Raw genomic sequence first — 20,224 nt, 5'->3', positions numbered from 1 at the left:
TATATTATCATAGCTTTCACCCTTGCTGTTTCATCCATCTACTTTCTTTGATATATAACCTCTGTATTTTTCTGAAAGCCACAGTTAAGGAGCCAGGGTTTCTACATTTTTCAGTGTTCCCACCACATCCCCGATCAAAACTCTCAGACTTTATAGAGTTTAGTGTTAGGACTGTTGAGGGGAAACCAACATACCACAAAATAAACATGGCCATCGAGCACATTCTGGTATTTTCATGTCAAAGTAACAGTAAGTTCATTCACAGATCCTCCCGGATATCCTGCAAAGAATTCGTCAAATTGCTTGTCTCACTGTATCACTCCTGAATTCTTGAAATTCCAATATCGGTGGGAAGCCTGAAATTCTGCCCCTGCTCTACGCTCTGTCTCTCCTTTCCATCTCTCTGACTACTGCTGGATTGTACCGGCCTTACACGACCTCCGCACACAAACACAACCTGAAATCACGGCAGGAAGGTGGGCCCTTTTCACCTTTCCTTGTGCACAGGCGAAGCGAGGCACATAAGCCAAACGAGTAATAGCGCACTTGGGAGGGCAGGAGACACCGACACGGAGGCGCTCCATCGCAGGAAGGCACACATACATTCTTGCGCACAAAGTCTTGTCAAAATGCTGTCAGGGATGTCAACTGGTTTCCCTGAATGACATTTGATCACAGCAGATGTGAACCAAGTAGACAGCAGCGCTTCCAGCAGTAGCAGAGAAGATTTATACGCATGTATGTTGACTTAACACGCTTTTTCCGTCGCCATCTCTCCACTCACTGTATTTCTAATCAGGCATGGCAGAGGACACCTCAGGTCTCCTCTGTGCTCACTGGAGCCCCGGGCCCTGCTTCTCTATGTGTGTTATGTGTGTGAATGTGTGTCAGTTTAGTTTATGTTGGGCGCTAGTCTCTTTGAAGTTGCTTTTAAACAGCCTGGCTCCCTGTGACATTAAACAGACACACAAATCTCCATCTATCCATCTCTCCGCTCTCTCTCCTTAATCCCTGAACAGATCACATTCCCTCCATCTTCCCTTTATATCTCCATCCTGGGCATTTCGCTCTCAGCCACCCCATCCCCCACTCCTGTGTTCGTCTCTTAGTGATGTCGTCTCTTTTCAAGAGTGGTTGCCATCACTACTTCCCGACAAGAACACAATTTCCCCCTTCACGTCCTTCTCTGTGTTTCTCTTCATTTCCCCTCCTCTTCTCCACGGCCTTAATCCTTCTTTAGAGATTGCACAACCAGAGTTTCTCACAACTACTTGCAAAAACTCCGAAGTGAGAGAATCACTCGCTCCGTGACTGGGAGCGGGGAGCCTCCCTTCTGGGGATTTCATGTTTATATGTGGAAAAGAAAATCAGGAGGGAGGGAGGAAGATAGTAAATATGAGGGAGTGTAATGAGAGAGGAGGATTTATGGGTTACTAATCAACCTAAAGTTTATGCTGCCAATTCATATAATAAAGTGTAACAGTGTATTGGTTTGCACTAGTTTATACTTTATGAAACCAGATGCCTTTTAAACTAGTTTATCCGTCACAAACAAGTGTGTAAAAATGCATGTTGCCGTTTGAAGCTTCTTCAATGAGAAACCAGAACATCAGAGATGGTGCTATTCAAGTGCACAAGCTGTCTACTTGGGTCATATGGACTTGAAAAGCTCAACAGTTTCCAAGACAACGCTGATGATGAGCGTTTTTTTTTTCTTTTTCGAACCGTTGTAAAGCTTCTCAATTGGAGCATAACGAGGAACAGGCTAATATTAGGGAAGTGAAACAGAACAAGGCGGCCCGAAGCCCCGTCTCTATTGCTCTCTATGGAGTACACGAGGTACACATCCGCTCCTGGCAAAAAGGCTGGGGTCAGTTCATTTTCAGGTCATAACCTTGATTGCAGAACACAACTGGTCTAATAGAAGAAGCAGAGAAGAGGAGGAGGACTGCGACAGAGAGAGATGGAGAGACCTGCCATCGGTTTACAGGGAGAAAGAGAGTAGACACAGTACATGTGTCTGTGGTTATATTTATAGAATGTATTGTGTGAATATATATATATATATATATATATATATATATATATATATATATATATATATATATATATATTTATATTTATTTATTTATTTATTACACTACAAAATTAAACATTAGTGTTTAGTGAAAAAGAGCAGAGGAGGTATTTCACACTGCAAACTGTAGGATGTAATCTCAAACTAAATTTGATCAAAAGACAAGGTTGTTCTCACACCCATGATTAAACTTTATCATGGGGGAAACCTTTCATTACCATTTAAGTGTGTTATATTTTTTAATTTGAGTCATTTTATGTAATACTAGGGCTACCCGCTAATTAAAATCATGAATCTTAAAAAATCATGGCAGGGTATACTTTTGAAACTCAGTCTTGTTTAAAAATGACAAAACTATTGGAGTAGAAAAGAAATAGAAACAGAGAAAGGTGACAGAAACAGAAACAGAAACGGAGGGCAGAGTGATGCGACACAATTCAGTTCGCTGCTCCGACGCTCTTCGCTCTGGAGAAGTTAGCAAAGGAAGCTCCGACGCTTTGGAACCAGATGCTGGTTCAAGCTCCTCTACCGCCATACGGTATGATTAATACTTTGGCTGCCGACCTGTCAGCAGCCATGCAAGCCCACTTTTTATTTATTGGACTGTAAATCTGATATTTTCACATTACAGATGACCAAAGGCATTAAAACTGGTTAAACGTGAAACTGTTGTGGGAGTTCAGTGCGGGGTGGCGTCTCTGCAGGTGCACTGAACTGGACTGTAACTGGTGGGAGTTTGTTTGATGAGACACATATCTCATAATTGTAGGTGAGGTTTACAGATGGATCTTGAGTTATTTGGAGGGTGGGAGATAGGGAAGGAGGGAGATTACTAATGCAAAGCTTGGCACGAGAGTAAAGAGGAATTAAACTATTCAATTTCTAATCAATCGGGTATTGTCGGCCAAAATCAATACACGCTATCGTCACAGAGGGTGTTCCCTTGAGGGTTGTAGAGAGTGCAGCTGCTGGCTTTACAGTACTAGAAAAACACAGAAACACAGCACATGTATAAAAATAAATAAATTACAACAGCCATAAGAAATCACTAATCGCGGCATCGTGCATCTTGGTCTGCGTGACGCTTGTGTGCTGTAATTACTCTTTTAACATCTCATATCGCACAGAGTGAAGGCTTTAATGACACGCATGCACACGTGTCAGCTGCTCTCAGCACTGCTACACCGAAAGCTACTCTGGGATTACAGCAGGGCAACCTTGTATCTGAAATATTATATTTGTATTATATTATTTTAAACAACATATTCCACTTCCTTTTTAACGCATTCATGGAAATATCCCTATTCAATTTCCATTTGTTATCACATTGGTAAAAATTGGCTTTAAATTCACTCAATCGTGGACTCTAACAATAATTTTGACACGATTTCGACAGACCTTAACAACAAAGGATCCGTAGACATGTTTTGAATTGATGGTACTTTGGAAATTGAACCCCTAAACATTGCACTTGATCTACTTTGACCAATAATACACAACACTTTTCTTTCTCTTGAATATGGCGTCTCCTATACAAAGAGCATAGCACAGTAAGGACAACTAAAAGCACATGTGTCATTAGCATAGTCCAACAGTCACGACTGAATGCATCAGAGCCCACAAGCAAGACAGTTAAACCACTAAGGATTTGGTTTGTATTTCACATCTTGAATCCAGAATATACAGCTGCCGTATTAACGATATTTATACCAAGTATATTGCCCATGCAATGAACCTTTGGGAAGAACATTTAAGTCTGTAGAAATATGCATTGTGAAGTTTGGCTGAAGCTAATATTATTCATAAACTCATACCTGTCCAAGTGACTAAAGGAGTCTCTGGTCAGATGTGAAGGTTGCTCCACCAGCACTGGGGGCGGAGCGTGAGAGATCCCACTTCCTCCTTCGCTCGTCACTCAAACATACTCCTTGAACAAGAGAGAAACACACACGGATCAAAAACACGGTTTTGCTAAGTGAAAGAGCATGCAGGCTTAGCAGTTATGCAAAAAATATTGGAAGATCTTGAAACCAAGAATCTGAGTCAGGAAATAATCTAAAAGAACCATTGTATCCCTTTTTATTTATCTCTTTAATTCGAGGTTTAATACATTGATTTAAACGGGTGTTGTGGTCAAACGGTTATGAAAAGAGAGCAAGTGTGTCGCGAGGCACAAAACCACAAAGCAACCACAGGAAGACCGTGAGAGGCTGCTACTCGGCCTGAAACATACTTCCTGGCTGCGCACGCACAACAATAACACTCATCTATCTCTCACATAAGCACATGGTCGGAGTCACAATGTCACCAGGCATGTTCCCCGTTGCACCGAGACTTCCTGGCATTAGTGGAAACACATGATCTTACAGGCGAAACACTCTCTAGACTAGAGTCTGGTCTGAATATGGCACTCAAGTTGTCAATCATTTACAAATTGTCATCTGGGCTCCGTATCTCTTGGTATTGTGTTATCAATCCATCGTCCTTCCTGCTTCCACGCTGACCAAAAGGTCAAACACAACCAAAGACTCTGGCAGCTTTGGAGACGGATAAAACAAGAGATAGAGAGTGAGAGAGAAGACAGAGGGATGAAGGGGTAGAGGGATATAAGGATGGACAACTGTCGGATTCTCAGAACTGCTCATCTTACTGGATTAATCTGCTATTATTATTATTATTATTATTTTTTAAATCTGCAGAGAATGAAGATGAGAGTGAATATGACTCAGTGGGGGCGTATGCGCACATGTGTGTGGGGGTGTGGATGTATGTGTGTGTCCTTCAATCTGGTCCTTGGCCTACTTTAAAGCCAAGTCATCATTCTGGTCCACTGGGACTTCATATTGCGTGTCTGTATTACAAGTTTTGTATTACAAGAAAAAACATAGCATAAATCTCTTCCTGCCAGCCCACACACTACTGTGTTAGTGAGTGAGGAGGCTTTACTGCAGTGCAGGTATGCTCAGTATGTGAGGTTCGTGGCCACCAAAGGGGTCCGTCTCCTCGGGGGAAAGTCCCCATTCCTCTTTGCGCTCTTTCTCTACCTCCGTCATGTCATAAACAGTCTCTCTTTCCATCCCTTCATCTTATACACACCTACACAAAGTAAGAATGGAACGTAATCCTTTTGCAAATTGGAAGCAGGACAAGCAAGAGCCTCTATAAATACTCATCAGATTCCCCTGACAATCGCAAAATAAACCTACAGAACCACATACAACACTGCAGCAAAAAAAAAAAGCCACTTCTCTCCGTCGCTGTCTGCGGAGAAAAACCTCCTTCCTGTCTCACACGGTACTCATTGCATGAGTGCTACATGCTGAAGAGGACTCGACAATGAGAGCAACCACAAACAGCAAGAGAAACAGACAATACTACACTTGATTAAAAGCATGGAAATATACCAAATTTGAATGAGAGAGATATCGGTGTGATGTTTTGGGCTGTTCTCCAGCAGTGCAGCAACGTTGGGAGGTCTTCCAACATATGCAGCTGCCTCAGCTTTTCCTCCCCCTGAGTATTAACTGTTCCCTCATTAAATGTAAAACTGTGACCTCAGTCCTTTGAAAACAGAAAAAAAGTAGATGTGATGTATTGCTTCTGAAAGACTGATTTTACACACACAAATATGCTGGCATGCAACACAAAGTCACACACCGAGTACGCCAAGATGCCATGCATCAGTGGTGAGGCATACAGATGACACGTAGTCGGATGTGTTATACAGAGCAGGTGAGCGGGGATGGACCTGTCCAAACAGTGAGCCCTGCCAGTGGAACATGACAACATTCAAGCCGGCGCTGCACTAACACAAGCATCCAGTGAGTCCACTTGGTCGCAGGTTTACAGTGTTGGTGACGTTACCGTTCAAGCTTTTATTGTCAAAACATCGGTCCGACACTATGACACGGTCACTATTTTTAGTATAAGAGTCTCTTCAGTCTCAACAAGCCCATTCTCTGTCTGACTTAGAGCTAATACGGGCCATATAAGTATCGACCAGATGTGAGCCATCCACAGAAATGTGCTGCGGTGAACTTGCTTCTGTGCATTAAGCCTTCGTGTCAGGATCTGGTAGAATGTTGCTACATTATGGTTACAAAATTTAATAAACTGTCTGAAACTATACAATACAAAATGCACAAAAAAAGAATGTCTACACTTACAGTTCAAAGCTTTATATTTTACATTTTGGAAAAGAGATTACTGGAACTTTGTTCTGCCATTATATGGCAGATATCCTAAATGTAGGTCTAAGAATCCATATTGGGGGAAAATTTGGCTCAGTGCATGTTAAATTCTCTGCCTTTTACATTCACTATCACATTCTTTTGTACATCACATTAATTCTTTTTCGTCCAGTGGTGAGCAGCTGAGAACCAACAAAGAGCATGCACAAGGCGGCCAAATAGCTTGGTCGTCATCATCCCACCCTTGTCTTGCCTCTCTATTGCTGTCCGACACTCCCAGTTAGTAATCCACAGAGGCTTTCTTTTCTCCTGGTCTGGGTTGACGTAATTCCTGCTGTAAATCCAAAAGACCAGCGGCTGAGGCAGACTATGAAATTCAAAGGTGAGGAGGAGATCATGGGTGAAATGATGATGAAATCTTTGCGAGCAAGCACAAGTTCTCTTTTAGCGAGCAGAAATCACTTAACACACACATCATGCGGTTAATCCACGTCTGCACCCACATCACACCCTGCAAACTAAAGTTGGCATGCGAAAGCTTGAGGCCCCCGAGGCTTCAAAGCAGGACTGAAGCCAAACAAGGTTCAGGAGCTTTGAAACAATCTTTGTTCTGGAGAAGTTAGATGGGAGTGTGGGCTGAGCTAAAACTAAGTGACAGTCAAATCAGTCAATTCCTCAAGCTTAGCGTGAACACTGCTACGTGTTCCGTGCTCTCTAAATACTGCAGAGAGAGGAGAGGAGAAACGGGGTGAGAAAGAACGAAAGGTTTCTTCGAGACTGTGTGATAGCTTGCTAAGAGCATAAAGCACGTGTGTGTGTGTGTGTGTGTGTGTGTGTTTGTGTGTGCGTGTATGTGTGTGTTTGGTTCCTGGCCAAGGTCTGTACATGTGTTACATGACTCCGTTTGTAGCGTATGTTGTAACAGAGGGAGTCCAAAGATGACATCTTTGGTCTTAGCAACAACAAACAGTGCTGTGCTAACCCTGTGCCAACTGCTCCTCCTTCCAGCCATCCCTTCGAACCTCCTGCGCTGTCAAACGCCTCATGTCTCCAGTGGTGTGGGACAGGAAGGACCTGAGGGGCCTGCAGCACCTCATGCACGCACAAAACACCAAATCCATGCTAAATAGGGACAAGAGGAAAGGCAACAAAAGAGGACAACAACAGTTTTACAGGGAACTGTAGCGGTAGCTCACTATTTCTGACAGCTTTCCAGGGGAAGCCCAACACGCAAAAACAGGAATGCCAGGAATAGAACAAGGAGAAAAAAGGTAAGAAGCAACTGGCTCAACTCCCCTCGACACGTGATTATGTCACACTTATCATGGAAGAAACTTGTCACACCACAGCCTGTGTTGCTTTCCATATTAAAGATGTGCTGTGGGAACTGGGGGCCTGTCACTTTCTAGATATAGTGCATGTGCTCACAGAGGGGGGCTGGGTAGGTACAGGAAGAAAGAGAGACTTACGGACAGACAGAAAAGAACGGATGAGAGGAGTTTCACAGAGAGATCAGCTTCCTGTTTACGGAGAGTACAGTAGAGAGCAGGTGGTGGTGGCACACACCACACACACATACACACACATCCACACAAAACAAAAACACACGCACGCCTTCCCGTCGCAGAGTCCAGAGTGATTACACAGAACAGATTTAGTCCCAAACTTTCCCATCTATCTCCGTGTGTCGTGGAAACATCTCGAGGCTTGGGATTTGTTAGTGGTATCTCCCTGGTGTCCCTCCATGCTCTGGTCAGTCGTGTGAACAAGATCAAGCTTTAAGTTCACATGAAATTAAATATGCCCTTTAACTTATTTAGATCTCATCTCCGGTCATATTCTGCACCTATTTAACAATATATGGCAACATATATATATTTCAAATCATATTTTCTATCTTGAAAACTGACATATGTGAAGCTAGTACTAATGAATTTGAACGAAAAATATCATGACATCCATCTGTCAGTCACTCACCCTTTAAGCAACTAGGGGGCCGTGTGCAGTCCTCTGTCGCTCCATATGACGCTATTCTAAGCCACTCCATTTTTGAATGGTTCATCAAATGAGAAGGATTTGATTTTAATCCCTCTCTCAACTGTACAGTGCTCAAATATTCTGTTTCACGAAGAAATACTCACAGTACAGAAGCTAAAGACGCTCTAACATAAGAGCGTGCATGCCCCCAGCTTTACATGCTTAAAACGCAACCGGCAATATTTCCAATCCAGTGGAGACTTCCGAGCAATTCTACACAGCGTGCAATCTCCTCCTCCTCTGGTGTCGTGGCAAATTGTGGGATTAACACATTTTCTTGCACAACAGAAGCTGGTGTTTTAGCTGCAGTGGATTGAAATGTATTGTCCATGTGGCACTAAAGGAAAAATAAGCATGTGAAATGCTTTTGATGAAACACAGCTTCAGTATCGGTACCAGTCAAGATAATATGACAATTATAGCAGATATATGGGGACAACATATAATGGACCTGGCAAACCGAGTGTGCCGAGTCACTGTGAGTGGATAATATCTACAGCATCCGCCTGAAAGAAAAAGGAAATCTGTTGTTCTTTCACAGGAAAGAATGACATTTCTCATCTCACTGTTCGACCAGTGATGCCCGTCATCATGTCACCAACTGGTCTGTTTGCACACTCTGTCTTTATTAATCCGTCTATAACACTGCTGGGACACTTCAAATGGTTTGCTCTCTGAGACTGGATGTCAAAAAAGTGGAACCTCAATAGCCTATTGGCGGCAGCAAAATGCACAGTCAATCACAAGAAAAGTCTACATCCACACACACACTCACTCACTCACATACACACTCAATAGTCAAACTACTTAACCTCCAATAAGCGTTCATTTTGAGATCTAAATGTTCAGCAATAACTTGGTTTAATGACTACAGGTGAAATCCACTATGAGCCCAGGCATAACTAATCAGGTCATCCTCTTTCCAACCTAGCTTTAATCTAAACTTCGATCACTATAGAAGACCCTATTCAAATAACGCTAGCTTAACACAAACTTTAAGGTAGGTTTGAATATTTTTAACACATTTAGCTCGGCGCACATGAAAAAAGGCTACAATGACTGGAATAGCCAACGCTTTGTTTCAGGGTATGTGAAAATTCACAAGTCAAATCTCAAGTGTAGGTTAGCCCGTGCATTACTTTGCATTTTGTAAAACATGTTTTTAACCCGGCAAGTCCCCCTACAGTAAGTACAGAGCCAGAGTCCTGCTGCTGTCTCTCCCTGAAGAGCTGCAGCCACACTGACCCACATCCCAGCCTCTGGCAGATTACAGTGCACCACATACGACACACACCCACACACATGCGCGCACACACACATGCGCGCACACACACACACACAGTGCGTCCAACATTTATGGCTCGTAGAAATGCAATTTCTGATGGCTTAACACACGCCCAGAGTCACACACACACACACACACACACACACACACACACACACACACACACACACACACACACACACAGTAAAACAATGGGCTAGTGTTCTGCAGTCAATCAGCCTTGAGTTGATATGGCTATCAGTGTGACCAGGCCAGAACAACTCCACTCAAAGAGTCCTCAGACACACAAACCCACAGACCCACACACATGTAAACAGACACTCAAGAGTAGCAGCCTGGTAGGAGATAAGAGCTGGAGATGGTGTGTGGGCCCGGAGGGGAGCGCTGTACCTTGGTCAGGGTGAGCCTGGGGCCGATAGCTCGCTCTGTCACACAACTAATGACGGAGCGCCGAGCTGCCACCACGCAGCTCTGTCTTTTCTGCCTCCCTCTCGTTCACTTCGTTCCTCAACAGTGACAGGTACTTTTCCATTGTATACCAATTCAGTCTACTGTCAACTTTGCAACATTTAATGATCTAAAAAGTCTTCAGAGCGTAGTGACACCTTTGACAGTGAAGTGACACCTCTAATTTCTTATTGTTTGTGGAAACAATTTACAACATTGTATTTGTTTGAGGTCCTCTGAGCCAAATTAGAGGCAATCCTGGTAAAGTAGAAGGCTCATAAACTCAAACTTCTGGAGCTCTAGTTACATTATACATAGTTTACAAACTGATTTTGTGAGTCAGTAACTCTAGTAAAAACACAATGCTTGGTAGCTGGTAGTTAGTTGATCTTATTATAACACACAAATGTACATTGTTGGTCATCCACCTGTCATCTCTTTTCCACAGTTGCATGTCTCTAACAATTCTTTAACCCCAATAAATAATATTTATTTTGTCCATCAGTGATTCATTGGTTTCTCATCAAAGTCTCACAGACAGTAATAATCAGTATTGTGCTAAACCACGGACTTCTTCCACAACAATGGTCTTCTTTTACTGTGCATTGCTTTAAGGAGTGAAACCTGAACCAAGACCAATTAAGAACTTTCATCCAGGTACAAACAGGGCTCCTTTCTTCAGGATGAAAGCAGTAAGATGTTTGTAGTAAATCTCTATAAATCCTCACTGGGCTTTCTTGATTTCGCAGCAGCGTGCATATGGCAGCTTAATGACTAAGTGATTAGCAGTATTGCCTCACGGAGGGTTTTGGGTTTGAACTCTACTACTACCTTACTACTATGGATGTGGTGTCATTTGAGATCCCACCTCGCGGTTCGGCACGATTGTGGACCGCGGATTAATAACACAGTTGAATGTCAAATATCACAGTGATTAATAAAGTTGTAATGCCAATATTCAGTAAAATATGCGATCAGGACATTGGCATGTATGCTTTTCTCGTTGCTGATCTCTGATAATGTAACATTGTAACCAACTAATCCGTGTTTAAATAGTTAGGAGGAGAACGAAGGTACCGTTTGGTGACATTATGGTAAGTTTAGGCTCTGTTTAGTGAAAATGAGTGCTGAGCAAAGGTAAATTATAACATTATCATGATGTGAAATGTATTTTAAGTTTGTTTACCATTAAAATATAATTGATATTAGGGATGAATTATGAGCTGTTTAACTTCCTTACACCTATCATTAAAACTACTAAATCACTTGAGTTGTGGGTTTTTAAAATTATTTAGAATTTGATGGTTTACAGACTTCAGAGTGGTTGAAATCATTTTTGTTATAATCAAAACAACAAAGGGTTCTTTTTCTGCCAGTATGGATCATCATTGCTCTTCGGCGGTAATCAGGCATCTCTAAAAGTTATATTTTCTACCTTTGATCTTTCGTGCTGATCCGATCCGCGACTCTGATCCCTGATACAATCCGAACCGTGAGTTTTTTGTTTCGTCGCACCACTAGTGACAGCCATGCAACAGGAGGCAGTAGTCAAAGAAAGCCACTGTCCTTGATCAAGGCACTGGCTTCAGAACTGGACTTTATCCCCCGTATACAGCTGCTGCCTGTCGCTCCTAAACAGTGAGGTTGGGTCACATGCAGAGGGCAGATATCCCGATAGAGATCAATAAAGTGTAACTTAGCCCAGCCACCATACACACCAAATATACCCTTCCTTTAATTGACAGCATGAAGTCCTTTTCTTTTTGAGATTTAAACCCCGACAACATTCAAGTCTTACAAAACAAACAGGCCTAGATGTGCCTTGGGTACCGTGTAAAGCGCTATACAAATAAAATGTATTATCATTACTACCATGCTGGATGAAGAAGCCAACATACCATCACAAACAATGTCAAACATGTTAAAAAAAAAAAAAAAGCACACTAACAATCATTCCAGGCTGGAGTGAGCAGACACATGTGTGTCCAAGTGTGCGACACACAACTGTTTCTCTATGAGTCAGCAGAAATTGGACCTATTCCACTTCCTCCTATGGCGGGTGTGAATAGAGGAGAGGGGGGTGTGGGGGGATGGGTAAGGAGCAGTCCCGTTGCCATGGAAACTATGTCTTTTCCTGTTGGGTCATATCAGAGTGAAACAGATGCTGAGAGCAACATACAGAGGCATGATCAGTGCACTCCTACAAAGAAGGGAATTGTTGGGAGCTAAGCTGAACAGCCAGCGTATAGGGTTACTCAATCCTACACGGCTGAGCTGTTGCAGTCCTTTTTATTTTCCTCTGCTCGGATGTTCAAGGTGCCTCTGAAAGCTTCGTACTATCCGAGCACAGGATCTCTTTATGAGGGTCAACCACGTAATAGGATGACTTAAGAGGTAGAAAGTCAAAGACCACTGTGCTTGCAACAACAAGTCAAATACAATTGCAGATTCAGTTGGATTTGGGTCAAGCTAACAAAGTTGCATTGACATGTCCAGGTGTGCAAGGAACAAGACAAATTAGGATTTGGATTTGGATATTATCCTTTTTGACACAAATGAAAGTAGGGAACATCAACATCCATGTCCTATCAGCCCATTGAAATCCGTTTAGTCTTTCCCAACGAAAACTAAATGAATGTTAAAACAAAAAGCTCCGACGTAAGATATCCTGCAAAGGCCACAACATGCGTGTTGATCATTTTAAAAAGCTCATCATGTTTCTTGTAAGGGAACTCATTCATTTGCTGGAATGCAGATCACTTGCAGGTTGAGACTTGCATCTTCAAAAAGATTAATGTATTCCAATCCACAACTGGTGGAAGAACAAAATGGGTTCAGGTTATGCCCCAGAAGAAATATTATTTACAACATTATCCAACAGTCTGAGAATCACTTTCTCTAAAGCAGCATCTTCTATTTGTATCGGAAAAGAAGTGATCTCAGCCATATTGTGCAATAATTCAGTCTTGTACTATGCTTACGGTCTATGTATTACCCCATGATGTCACTTCGATTCAACAATGCAGGGACATAGCAAGCGAACTGAGTACAGAAATAGATCCCTAATTCCTTGTCAGAGGAGAACCAAATTCAGAAAAAAATAAACCACTGCTGAATACTGGGCTAAATCCTATTTCCTTATCATTAAGCTAGCAGAAACACTGAATCCATCCAGCTGAGACACGCTGTGTGACGGGCTCTGAATCATCTGTAGAGGCTCTATGCAGTCTAAACACACTGCACCGTAGCTTAGGCTTGCTGCTCATTTTGCCTTCACAGCTTTACAGTATTTTAGTTTCCAGCAAAGCTGTTTATACGGAGTCAAAGTACAGTGAACAGGAAAGGGGGGGCTGTTATCTCAATGAATGACAGAACAGCAAAGATCCCAATATGTTTGCACGTAAACACACACACCAACAATCAATACCAACAAACAATGCATACACCTCCACTGAACACACAACTATGGTTTCATGGGTTTGTGTTGGCCTTTAGTTAGTTGCCGCCTGAGAGGGAGCAGGGAGCTGGCAAGACTCCCTGGTGGCACAGGCTGACCCACTTCAGTGCAACTCTATCTCTAATGTGACCCGCTGGAAAGCCAGAGGACACACATGCATGGCATGCACACGCACTCGCACAACTGAAATTGCCTGCCTGCAAACCCTAGAGGACCGAGAGGCAGAACTATGCTGTTGATGGCTATCTCACTCTTTTTCTCATCACTCTCCGTTTTCCGTTTCTCTCACTCAGTCTGAAGTTTAACCATTTAGGTCTCTGTTATCTGATCCAGCTAAACTAGCTATCAACATCGAAAGTGAGTTTCTGGACGGTGTACACGACATCGAGGCTGCTAGTTTCGAGTAGAAAAGGCAATACAATCCTGTAAACATGTAGCACTCAAACACTCAACATTTTAATTAAAAGAATGATAAATGGGGCCTACAAATCATAAAGTTTGACCAACGCCCTGTATTGCAGGTTATCGCAACTAACTCCTCTCTAATAAAGGCTAAAAAACACCACCAAAATACTTTAAAATTACATCAAGGTACATCAAGCTCATATCTGTGAGAAGCAAATCAGATTTTTGCTGCACTGCCACATTACTAAAACAAATTGATGCAGCGTGTGAAGATGAGTCTGTCTGATGTTGTGATCAGACAACATTATTAAAAACAAAACCCAGTGAATGAAACTCGGTAATCAGACATCTTACTGACAGCTGATGTTTGTGTAATGTCTTGTTGTGAGAGGGGGATTTGATTAAAAAGACAACTTTGACGTAGACAAAGTTAAACTGACATTTCGCCGGCTAGATTAGGCAACAGAAGAGGTGTCGCTATCTCGTCTCTCTAGGACAACATTTTAATTTACATTTTCAAATCAATTTCAAGGTCATAGATTTTTAAGTCTGGTTGCATTTTGGTCAGCAAGTAACTTATATTTTTATTATCACTATGTCACGTAAAAAAAAAATTACAATAATTGTGTGGTCTAAAAGAAATTGTGTGACCAACACAAATGCTCAAAAGTATTTAATTTGAAATTACAGACACAGAGAGAAAGTTTGATAATGTATTACAAACTGGTACTAGACTTTGCCAATGTTGCTTCATAAATTACTTACCAATTAACTCTAAACAAGCGAGCTAAACAACCAAACAAATAGTGGAACTACAATTAATTTAGCTCACAGATATTTTCTGTTCTTTCAATTAAAAACACTAACCAGGCAGCCACTCAGACAAGCACATTGCTTTGCTGCTGATGTCAGGTCTCCGTGGCTGTGCAGGCAGAGGCTTGATGATTCACTGTCTATTTATGTAAGCAATGACAACCAAGGTGACCTGAGTTTTGGGGGACAGACAAGCTGGTATATGAGCTCCTCTTGCATGCTGTGTGCCGGGTGCGTGTACATGCATGTGTCTGTTTATGTGTATGTGTGTGTTTGCATGAGTGTCTGATCCGGCCATAGTCTGGAAGGAGGAACAATGGCATTCCTGTGCTCGGAGCTCCAGGTGGCTGTGGAAACCCAATCCCAAACCAAGCCTTGCTGGCACACAGAGAGCCGGGAACGCCGTATGCCTCTGCCTCCCTCCGGAGACATGGGCCAGAATAGGGCTATTGTTCGGAGCAATAAATGCACCACAGCCAGCCTTTATGACAAGCACATCCACTCACAAATACCAATGCCCACTAACAGAGTGGACATCAGAGATTTCCCCCGTCACAACTTTCACTTTTAATTAAATATATTGAGCAACAAAATCAAGAGAAAAACTAAGGTTTACGAACTTCACACCACACTGCAAAAATTCAGCTTCCAAAACCAAGAAAAAAAAGTAATAAACTTAGACTTCTTGAAACAAGTAAAAGGCTCTAAAATTAAAACTGCCTGATAAGAAGAAATATCTTGTCAATCAAAAAACAAGCGTATAATGCCTTGATTTAAGATATTTCATCTTACTTAGATTTAAGTTTTTGCAGTGCATGATTACAAACACCTCTACGCTGTGTTTGTTCACATGCTTTTCAATTGGATGTTTAGCACACATTAAGCAAATTATATTTCAATGCTATTATCATGATTATTACCACCTGTATTGCACAATGAAAACACACAACCTAATACTTACACGTGCCTTCTTAATGAAGACATACACACTCACACACTTATAGATGTTGAAGGCCCTCATTGATATCTAATTTCCTAGACAGAGAGCCAAGGTTATCAGCTGAATACTTGCCTCTAACTAAATCCATGTCAAGAAGATTGGCTAAAATGTTCCCAATTTGTAAAACTCTCAAATCTGTACTCACAAGTATGAAAGAGTGGGACTCATACGTAAGAGCCTCCACATCTGCTGAACCCACAGTTAACACACACAGGGCAGGAAACGCATCATGCCGACTGCACGGCCTTGAAATGAGGAACATGATTCATTTCCTTTAAATGCTGGACAGTCATGCCTCAACACAGGGCCAAGTTCAGCTCCACAGCTCTGAGGCGAGCTCCTGGCATGACACACAGGCAACCCAAATCAGAAAGGAAAATGTCTGTGCTGAGCACTTGCGATCACATGTACTGTATACAATTAATGGCTTAAACCACGATATTTTTAGAATGTTGACCTACATGGTCAAGTCAGTGCTCCTTTTACAAAGCTTAGCTGGAACCGTCCAGATACTACTGTTCAAAACGTGATTAAACAATATGCTCATGTGCATGCACTGTGGGACCAATGCTACAGGTAGCACAAAGCTACAGCAGCTGTCCTACTGCACGCACACACACACACACACACACACACACACACACACACACACACACACACACACACACACACACACACACAATGGATAAATAATACATGCTCCTCTTTTCCCTCCCTTTAACGAACATGACAGATTAATTTCATTGGTTCCCTGTCAATCCAACGTCTTCATCTGCTCTGCTTTGCAACTGCAGTCTTGCAGGGTTGACAGTGAATCTCGTTTTCTTATCTCCTGAGATAATTACAGCATTGTTAATGTATGCTCGCTCATTCTCACCCTGTTTCATTCACTCCATGAGTCTCTTTTTTACACACACAGGCCAGGCCCTGCGTGCTTCAACCAAACCCAATGAAAAAAGGGTCTCTTAAGATTAAATTACATGAAATGTGATTAACTTCTGTTCAACATAGGAGGAGGGCCCCTCAAATTCTGCAGCCCAACAAAGAAGGAAAGCGATTCAATCTGGCCACTAGTTATTTACCTCCTATATGCATCAAGCTAAGCTAAATCATCTGACCTCTATCAGGACGCAGGAGACACAACATGCCCCAACGCAGAGGTTCAATTCCGGGTGTCCAGCTCACTTCTACTGGCTGTGATGCAACATGGAGCTCAGAAACTGGAGCTTAGAAACGTTCAGAGATACATAGAAACACGTCGACCAGAGAGAGTACATACACTGTAGGAACCGTTATCCTGAACTTTAAACATGGACTGCTCTTTTTGTTGTACTTTATTTTGTATGTGCGGACTAGCATCCTGCTCGACCAGGCTGTCTCACTTCTGTCTCGGCAGTCATTTGAATAACCCATTAGGAAAACTCGCCGCAGTCAAATGCGGCAAAGTGTGAAGATAACGTCTCGTTTACCTGACACCACACATGGAGACAGTGGAGAGCAGACGCTCACGCGCGACGGCTACAAAAAAAAAAAAGAAGAAGTGAGAAATGTACTGTATATTATCAACCGAGCAGGCGGGTTTTCATTCAACAGCCTCCAGGCCGGGAGAGTAACGGACGGCGCCTCTCGGCTGACGGGCGGAGGAGTAACGTGAAATGTGTGTTTAACGGAGAGTCGCATCACATCCTCGTTGCTTGGCTGCTTCTGTCAACAAGAACCCTCTCTGCCACAGCGCCCGCTGCCGCTGCTGCTACACAACGTCACAAAACAAGCCCCTGCGTTTGACAGTTCGTTTAGGATTAAACACAAGCACGGGGCGTTGTTTTACTCACACATATGTATACATATATATGTTCGCTTACCCAAAGCGGCGGGGCGACTCGATGCGACCGCCGAGGCTCCGAAGCTCCGAGGCAGAGACGCGGACGATACGGTGCAAAGTATCGCAGCTAAGTTAGCTTAGCTTAGCGGGCTAAAGATGGGGGGCGAGCGGGGGGGGGGAGTGTGGTCCTCTCCGTGTCGTCGAGACAAACCAAAAAAAAAGAGCCGGGGAGAAGGGTTTTTTTTGGCGTTGAACGTCGCTTAAAGAGCCGGTTCAGCTTCAAACGGTGGAACTAGAGGAGACATCCATTTGGTAAGAGAGTGAATGTGATCACGGTTCAGCCGGTACTAACGCTATGCGGCGAGGTTCCTCTCTCTCTCTCTCTCTCTCTCTCTCTCTCTCTCTCTCTCTCTCTCTCTCTCTCTCTCTCTCTCTCTCTCTCTCTCTCTCGCTCTCTCTCTCTCTCTCTCTCTGGGGCGGACGTGCTGACTTTTCCCGGGTCTGTGAGGACTGGAGCTACGCTGCTGATGTGCAGAGCGAGCAGAGGCAGCATCACTGCTCATCCCTCCCTTCACTACCTCAACCCGGAAGAAATACCACATCTCATCTGATCCCATCCTCTTTGATAGTGTCTGAAAATGTTACAACTGTATCTAAACGATCGGTGGATATACTCTCTGCCAGTGATATTTGGATTAAACAATATTTAGAATAAACAACAAATATATACATGTATACACTGTTTAGTTCATTATAATAAACAGTAATTACATAACTTTTTTATACTGAAAAACTGTACAAAATTAGAAGAATGTAGCCGGAATTGCATCAGTATAATGGTGTTTTATGAGGGGCTAATTCATGAAAAATCACATTTATGGCCACGTCTGAATATAGAGCATTCAAATTTAGAATTTAAAACATTAGAACTTTAGAATTTAGAACATTAGAATTTAGAACAGTCCAAATAGTATTTGCATTCTAATTGTAAATCATATATAGATCTCTGGAGGACAAACCTCTATGTCCTTAGAAGCAAAGAAATAACCTCTTTACAGGCAAGCGCATGATCCCTGAAGAAGCTGCTGCTATGTACAAGGGAGGACATACTACTGTCCCTTTATGTTATATAACTTTCACAGTGTAATAGAAGAACAATAAGTAAAACATAAACGTGAGACAAATTTGAAATGATTGATGTGTGTGTGCTGTTAAAGAGTAAGATGAACCACATGGATGTAATGCAATTTTGTTAAGACAAATTATTCAGTAAATCATCCAAGTAAAATAAAGGTGCATGTAATTTACCATTTTGCATGAGAAGACAGTATAGGTATTTGTAAATGCCTAATTGTATCACTAGTGACTCAAATGTCTTGTCTTGACAAATATAGTTAACAGCCGACTGAAATACAAGCACCTACATCTTCTCCTGTGTATGTTAAATGTTAGTTTTTTTGTTAACTTAAACAAAACAGTGTGAGAGATTTAGTGACATCTAGTTGTAAGGTTGCAGATAGCAAGCAACAACATGACCCTCCGCTCACCCCTCCCTTTTCAAATGTGTTATAGAACTATGGTGGCCCTCAAGTGGGATAGGTATCTTTATTTTATTACTGCAAGGAGCTACTCTAACCAACCCACCATTCTTTTTCATGGCTAAATAGCTTTTTTAAATAATTAAAGTCAGACCAGGATTATTAGATAGTTATTTTTAATATCAAACTAAATGTATGAGAACAGCAACAGTTCATGAGAGCAGCAACAGTTCCACAACAGCAATGTCTCTAAAGTCATTAATATCTTAATGGAAACTAATCTAAAATGTCCACAAAAATAAATACAATTTCTGAGTGAAGTTTATAAATTAAAAACATCAATAATAAAGAAAGCAGACTTGAGATTGTATCTGTCATTCATCCTGTCCTCTGTCCTCAATGTCTGCTTTGTCTCAAGCAGAAAGAAAAAGAAGATTTCCAGCATTGTGAAACCATGGCTTTGGCTGATCCTGCATGAGGTAAACGGAGCGGGGTTGAATTAGGTTTAAATTTTGTTTACATTTTCATACATGTTGAACAGATGTATGGATGAAAAGTATTGGCATTATACTGGCGTTCATTGGCGTTTGTGCTTGTGTATATGTGTGTGTGGTTGGAGGACCTCAGCTTGGCAGAGAGAACAGTGGAAATGTTCGCTTTAGAGTACATCAAAAGAACCACTAAAAAGCAGCAGTAACCTTGAAGCTTATCAACACTCAATTATTTAGCACCGGGTCACGTTAATACCAGGTTGCGGTAGGCATCTGCACTTTTAGGTAATGCAAAAGCATGAGTGCTTCATTAGTGCTGTTGAAATATCACTGTGTGCAGTATGGCAACCAGCTCCCTATAGATATACATGGCTTTTCTAAGCTAAATAAAACATAACATGGCTTAGTTTCAGGGCATTATTCACAAATGAAACACAGTTTTGCATATTGTCTTCAATTTCTGCCAATTAATCACCCTAATTATTACACACTGTTCCTTTAAGGATGTTGAAACCAAACAATACTTAAAAAAAACATGTATGTTACAGCCTTCAAAACCACAGGATACAAAACGTTGCTCCTGTATTCAACACTCCAACAATTTAAGCGATCCATCCATCTTATCTCCTGTATACATCAGTCTGACTCAATCAAAGTGCTTC

General features: G+C 42.1%; 1 protein-coding gene across 1 annotated transcript in view; it reads right to left on the bottom strand.

The window, feature by feature from the left end:
* galnt1 (UDP-N-acetyl-alpha-D-galactosamine:polypeptide N-acetylgalactosaminyltransferase 1) overlaps positions 1–17,915 on the bottom strand; it is a 33,147-nt gene extending 15,232 nt beyond the window's left edge. Inside the window, exons 1-2 of the mRNA XM_068569352.1 lie at positions 17,574–17,915; positions 3,892–4,004 (exon numbers count right to left, since the gene is read on the bottom strand). The gene's annotated coding sequence lies outside the window, so the exon portion shown is untranslated. The remainder of the gene's footprint in view (positions 1–3,891; positions 4,005–17,573) is intronic.
* Positions 17,916–20,224: the final 2,309 nt, after the last annotated feature.

This window comes from Clinocottus analis, unplaced genomic scaffold (genome assembly GCF_023055335.1).
Source record: "Clinocottus analis isolate CAN_PGR_092001 unplaced genomic scaffold, fCliAna1.0.p SCAF_9, whole genome shotgun sequence".
Lineage (NCBI taxonomy): Eukaryota > Metazoa > Chordata > Actinopteri > Perciformes > Cottidae > Clinocottus > Clinocottus analis.
Note: the sequence above shows the minus strand (reverse complement) of the source record. Positions and strands in the feature narration are given on the sequence as shown.